This window comes from Tenrec ecaudatus, chromosome 1 (genome assembly GCF_050624435.1).
Source record: "Tenrec ecaudatus isolate mTenEca1 chromosome 1, mTenEca1.hap1, whole genome shotgun sequence".
Classification (NCBI taxonomy): Eukaryota; Metazoa; Chordata; class Mammalia; order Afrosoricida; family Tenrecidae; genus Tenrec; species Tenrec ecaudatus.
In genome coordinates, this window is record NC_134530.1 from 67543289 (window position 1) to 67550513 (window position 7225).

The 7225-nt window shown below is 46.1% G+C and overlaps 1 pseudogene; it reads left to right on the plus strand.

Annotated features, from left to right (window-relative positions):
• The first annotated feature begins 1178 nt into the window (after positions 1 to 1178).
• LOC142434859 (membrane protein BRI3 pseudogene) lies at positions 1179 to 1527 on the plus strand (annotated as a pseudogene).
• The last annotated feature ends 5698 nt before the right edge of the window (positions 1528 to 7225 follow it).

The window sequence follows — 7225 nt, forward strand, 5'->3', positions numbered from 1 at the left end:
CTTGATAATTTCCCCACTCTCTTGGGTCACCTTTCTGTGGAAGGGGCACCATATGGCTTACTCACAGTTAGCTGTCTTCCACATTCGTGGCATAGGTGAGGGAGAGCTCCCATCGCTTCATCAGTGGCACAGTTACACTTGTGTCAACTCAGGTGGCTCAGGTGTCCATTCTCCCGCTGCTGGGCATTCAGGCTGTTTCCAACTTCTTGCTATTGGGAACAGCGCTGCGATGAACCTGAGAGCGTCTACGTCTGTCCATTCGATGGCTCTTACTTCTTTAGGGTGTCGACCCGGCAGAGGTATTGCAGAATCGTGTAGAATTTCTATTCCCAGTTGCTTGAGGTAGCGCCATATCTTTTTCTCCAGTGGATGTGCACAACCATGTCTTTTATGTGAGCGACTCATATCACTCCCATCTTCTGATGCTTCCTGCATCTTCAATATTTTGCCTCTGGGATCATCAATAATGAAGCTTGAACTTGATTTTTTTCCCCGTCAAATCTTTCAGCTTGAGATACACTGAACAATTTCCTCCTTTTTCGGCTTTCCAACTCTTTGCGCATTTCATTACAATAACTCACTTTGTCTTTTCAAGATGCCCTTTGAAGCTTTCTGTTCACCTTGCTCCCGTCTGTTCAGCTGCTCTACTTCAAGAGCAAATTTCAGAGTCTTCTGACAGCTAATTCATCAAGTCACTTTTCAATAATGGAGTTACTAACATGGACAACCCTCCTAATTCTAATTTATCTTCAAGGGGGCTTTCTTAGCATTATGAAAATTCAATAAAGCTATGTAATGTCAGCTATTATCAATGGAAGGGGTGGGTTGTTAATTAGTATAAATAATCCCAAGATGGGTGTGTACATGAGGGAGATTAAAACAAGGTACCAGGAGATTGGGATGTAAATTGGGTAGATGCCATAGTCTTACATGGGTGGCTGTCCGCTATCGAACCAGTGTTTATTACGGCTGTAGGCACAGCACTGTAAGTACTGGCAATGCTAGGGGATCATATTTGTCATGTGTGGTCTTGGATTCTGATGACAGAGTCCACAATTAGTTAGATGACCAGTAGTGGCCACTGATTATGCTAGCTTAACAAAAATGTTTTAATGCTGGTGGCTGGGCTTGCCCACTCTAGTGGGAGCGTGGCAGTACTGGCCAGAACAGGGCTGGCCATGAGCCACAAGCCCCTGCTACAGGAGCGGCCCCATGCCTACAACCTGAAGGCTGGCTAGGCGACTGCATGACCGTCCCCACCACGCCGCCACCCTACTCCATCTGGTGGCAGGGCTGCCCACCCACCACCCCAGGTATACAGCATGAAGTTGAGATGTCACCGGTACCCTGCCAACTCCGTGATGGTCGTCAGTGGCTGGTTGTCCAGTGCTCAGAGTCAGGAGTTTGGAGGACTCCTTCACGTTCCTGGGCACCTTCTTGGCCATCATCATGGTCCCCTTCCGGTCTGCCTGCTGCTTTGCCTTGAGGAGGCGAAGATGCCCTGGCTGTTGTGCATTCTTTTCATAAAGGGAACCGCACACCAGGCTTTCCGACACCACCACCATTTTCTTTTTTTAGAAGTCATTTTATTGGGGGGCTCTTACAGCTCTTATAACTTTCCACACATCACTCGTATCAAGCATATTTCTACATATGTTGCCATCGTCATTTCCAAAACATTTTCTACTTGAGGCCTTGGTATAAGCTCCTCTTTTTACCTCCCCCTCCCTCCCACCCTCGTGAATCCTTGATCAATTATATATTGCTATTATTATTTCGTATCTTACACTTTCCGTTGTCTCACTTCACCCATACTTCTGTTATTTGTCCCCTTTGGGGGGTGCTATATATCCAACCATGTGATGGGTTCCCCTTTCTCCCTCTTCCCCACCCTCCCCCACTATCCCCCTCCCCTCATGATATCGCTACTCCCACTACTGTTCCTGAGGGGTTTATCTGTCCTGAATTCCATGTGCTGAGAGCTCTTATCTATACCAATGTGTTTACTCCAGTCTAGCCAGATTTTTAAGGTAGAATTGGGTCATGGTAGGGGTTGGGGCAGGAAAATATTCAGGAACTAGAGCAGTGGTTCTCAACCTGTGGGTCTCGACCCCTTTGGGGGTTGAATGACCCTTTCACAGGAGTTTCCCGGTTCATAACAGTAGCAAAATTCCAGTTACAAAGTAGCAATGAAAATAGTTTAATGGTTGGGGGGGATCACCACAACCTGAGGAACTGTATTAAAGGTCATGGCATTAGGAAGGTTGAGACCCACTGAACTAGAGGGTTGATGTGTGTTGCGTAGGTGCTGTACTGCACCTTGGCTGAATCGTCCCTTCCTTATAACCCTTCTGTGGGGGATGTCCCATTGTCTACAGATGGGTTTTGGGCCTCCACTGCAAGTCCCTTTGTTTGTATCAATGTAGCGGTTTGTTTTGGGTCTTTTGACACCCGATACCACAGCCATCGTTTTCTAATGTCAACATTGCTTTAGCCTACGAAGGTTCAAGACTATTGTAAAGCGTGGGCGCCGGACCCCTGGGCTGCTGGGCCTGGGCGGGGTGGTAAGCTCTGGGAACCCAGTGGGGTGGTGACACAGCAAGTGCTGCCGCTTCTGGGTCTTGGGATCCTAGTAAGGCAAGGGATACCCTTTTAAGAAACAAAACTCCTACCATTGTTTCGAAAGGAACAAGTTTGAATGCTGAGCGGGCATGGCCATGGCCATGGCCATGATCATGACCAACACAATGCCCTTCGGGTTAACTGAAGGTTAAGTTTCCCAATGGAGAAAACCCCCTCAGAGGAAACTCTCCCTGCTAAGGCAAGGAGCAGATACACCACAAACTCTCACCACACTCACGGGCTTTGTGTCAATGGGACACAGAGCGACATGGCAGGACAGATTGGAACTGCTTCTGCTGGTTCCTGTGAACGTCAATCATGCCGGGGGCAGAAAGCCTCATCTTTCCCCCGCAGAGCAGCTGGCGGTTTCAAATGACTGACTTTGGGGTTGCAGCCCCACAACAACACCAGGCATTCTCCAACCTGCCCCCGCCCCGTAAAAGGGCACTTTTGGCCTAGGGTATTACATAATATAGGGGTGTGGGCGGGGTGGGATGACAGAAATGTAGAAAAGAAATGTTTGGAAACTTACTGTCATAGCAAATGTACAATTCTGTTGGATGTGATTGAACTATGGAATGACATGACATGCATATTAATTCCCAATGAATAATAATACATTTTAAAAAAAGAAGAAATAACGGAAAAATCCAGTACTAAGTCATGGTGGGGACAAGAAACCCTCTGCTGTCAGTTGATTGCAATGCATAGCAACCCGTGTAGGATTGCCAAGGCTGTAAATCCTTACAGGAGCAGATAGTCACCACGTTGCTGCTTTCTGGCAGACCAGCTGGGGGGTTTGAACCGCCGATCTTGTGATGCGCAGTCCAGTGCTTACATGTCAGAACCACCCACGCTCCTGGGGGAGAATGGATCAGTTAAAACCACGATCAGGTGGGACTTGGGTTCATGCTTCTCAGCCCAGGGGATCTAGTTGATAGAGGAAAGCCATTTCAAAGTCAATAAGAGATTAGAAGCAATCACCTCACCAACATCCATTTTCCTAGACCTCCAAATGTGAAGGCCTGCTTGATGCCGTCGTCCCCAGACCATATGACAGCAGCACTCCGAAGGCCAAATCCACAGAGCTCCGCCGGTCGCATTTGCATGCAGCCTGGGCTGCGGGGAAAGCTGTGTGCTCTCGCCATAGCTCCAGTCTCTGGCGTGTGGACTTCCATTTGAGTCCTGCAGTTGGTGCAGGAGTCCAAGGTGAGCCGAAGAAGGCAGCTGTTTTCAGGAGAGTTCAGTGGAGCCAAGTCTTGACACCCTTACGTGACAGCACAGGCGGTGGGAAGAAGGAGTCACGAGGACTCTCTCTGGAGCTTTTAGAGTGCTTGGCTGGTTCTTCTTCTAATAGGCATACTCGCCAGGTAGACTGGAAGGCAACTTAGGGCAGTCAGTCTTTAGTTTATTTGATCAGAGTGCCGTCTCCTTGGGAGTCTCGAATCCATGTCTGCCCATATTTCAACACACTGCATTGTGGACTTTGTTGTTTCTCAGCTAGATGGCTGCTTGTTTATCTTCAAACCTTTAAGACCCCAGACACTATATCTTTTGATAGCCAGGAACCATCAGTTTTCTTCACCACATTTGCTTATGCAAATTAGAATCAGAGTCACTTCCGGCCTCCCTCCAGCTGCCATCTTGCTTCCCCGCGTGTGTGCAGTTCATAGCAGCTGCTTTGCCCAAGAGCGCCTGAACACCGGTCCCAGCCCCATCTCGTCCCTATTTCCATTCCAACAGATGAAAGAATCGATCATGGATCGAGAGAAACTCGCCAAACTCAGGAGGTGGTTTACAGAACGGACACAGCAGAGACAACAAGCTGCAGTCCTCCTTAAAGAAGCTACGCATCAAAATATCTCTCGTGTTGAAGAGATGACTGTGCTTACAAACCAGGGAACAGGGGTCCACTTTAAGAACCCTAGAATCCAGGCAGCATCTTACACCAGCTGGGCACAGACAGTCTGACCGGTTCACAGAGTGGCTGAAGCGCTGCCCAAGCCATCAGCAGATGGAGAAGCACCACTCTCTTGCAGAGGATGATGATGGTGAGGTTCCAGGTCTCGTGGAGAATGAGGCTAACTGATTCGAGTCAGCTCCTGAAGAAGATAAGACTTGAGCAAGTTACTTGGAGTTGCTATTTTATATCATGACTGCTTTAAAAATTTTATTTTCTTATTTAAAAAAATCAATGTATTGGGGGCTCATACAGCTCTTATAATTCATCCATTGTGTCAGGCACATTTGTACATTTGTTGCCATCATCATTTTCAAAACCTTTTTCTTCCTCCCCTACTTGAGCCCTTGGTAGCAACTCCTCATTTTCCGTCTCCCTCTCTCCTTCCCTCCCTCATGAACCCTTGATAATTTATGAATTATGATTTTTTCATGTCTTACTCTGACTGATGTCTCCATTCACCCACTTCTCTCTCATCCATCCCCCTGGGGGGGGGGTTATATGTAGATTCTTGTGATCAGTTTCCTCTTTCTCTCCCAACTTTTTCCTCCCCTTCCTGGTATCGCTACTCTCATTATTGACCCTGAGGGGTTTATCTGTCCTGAATTCCCTGTGTTTCCAGTTCTTATCTGAATCTGTGTACATGCTCTAGTCTAGCTGGATTTGTAAGGTCGACTTGGAGATCATGATAGTGTGGGGGAGGAAGCATTAAAGAACTAGAGGAAAGTTGTATGTTTCATCAGTGCTGTACTGTACCCTGACTGGCTCGTTTCTTCCTTGTGACCCTTCTGCATGGGGATGTCAATTGTGTACAGATGGGCTTTGGGTCTCCACTCTGCACTCCCCCTCATTCACATTGATATGATTTTTTGTTCTGGGTCTTTGATGCCTGATACCTGATCCCATCAACACATTGTGATCACACAGGCTGGTGTTCTTCTTCCATGTGGACTTTGTTGTTTCTCAGCTAGATGGCTGCTTGTTTATCTTCAAACCTTTAAGACCACAGACACTATATCTTTTGATAGCCGGGAACCATCAGTTTTCTTCACCACATTTGCTTATGCACCCATTTGTCTTCAGTGATCATGTTGGGAAGGCGAGCATCATGGAATGCCAGTTTATTTGAACAAAGTGTTCTTGCATTGAGGGAGCACTTGAGTAGAGGCCCAATGTTTGTCTGCTACCTTGATACTTAGCATATAAATATATGTACAGAGATCTATTCCCCTATCATTATATATTTATATATTTACCTGTCTGCATTCAGTCCTCTATAAGTGCCCTTTGCCTCCATGTTCTTTCCTCTATTTCCTTTTATTTCCTCGTGTCCCACTATCATTCTCAGCCTTCATTTGGGTTTCAGTAATTCCTCTTGGTTACATTGCCCTTGATTAAGTCCTACCAGGCGTCTACATCCTCCTCGCCACTGATTTTTAGATCACTTGTTGTTACCTTGTCCTTGGGTTTGTTAACCCCCACTTCCTTTCCCTCACCTCCCCCTGTTCCATGTCCCCCCTTCCCTCCGGAACTGTCAGCCCCATTGTTTTCTCCTCCAGATTGCTTATCGACTGCTTTTAAAATTTGTTTGTGTATGGATCTGATAAAATTGATATCTCTAATATTTTTAAGTCCAAGCCTTTTGGGCTCTGCAGCTCTTGTAAGGTTTTGCTTATATAGGAATTCATTCTTTGTAGCCAATTATGCTGAAGAAGCCTGAGGATAAAATGGAAACAAAGCTTAATAAAGTTCTTTGTCTAGTTAAAACAACAACAACAACAACAACACACACAAAACCAATTAGAATCAATTAGAACTGATCAATAAGAAAAAAATTAAGGTCTCCCAGTAATAATCTCATGAGGGTCAATTTGTCTTGGTCCAAAGGGAGTGGATCATCAAGCTTAATGACAAGAAGGACTTGGATACAAAACGGACCCAGAGGCGAGTGATTCAGCTCCATTATGACAATAGTTTTTTCTACCAGGTTCGATGATGGCGGTGGTAAGGATCATGAAGCAGTTGTGAAACTGGTAAAATTTTACAACCCCCCTTTGTCACATGTCCCACAAAATGAGTCCCTCTGTCACTGCAGAGGATTTTTGGATTTCCCCAAGTAAAGATAATGTTTTCAACCATGAAGCTAATAGTAGCTAGTGGCTATGAGAGACCATGCTACCCTATGCAAGAGTCTACATACCACCACCAACCTGAGTTTGCAGCCATTAGGAGGAGGCATTTGGGTAAAATCCACCTGCCATTCCAACATTGGCCTGGTTGGGGAAGCATACCTTTCTGGTGGAGGCTTGTAGGGTTTGTCAGGACTGGGAATCCACAGAACAATATCTAGTGTCATGATAGTGTCTTTGGGATGGCTGGCAGCCATTGGGTCCCCTCAGTACTCCTGAAGTTGGTCTCCTGAGAAAAATCATACTTTTCTGCAGCCTCAATCTCTTCCTTAGAGGTAAGGAGTTAGGCTGCATAGAGGCACACCCTTCAATAAACATTTCAAAGGGTCATGACAAAAAATACCATGAAGTAAAGGAGCTTCAATATTTGGAGGGAGGTAAAAGTGGTGAAATAGTACATGGTTCATTGCTGCAAAAGGAAAAAAAAAGTCTACTCAAAAGTTTTGCTCCCAAA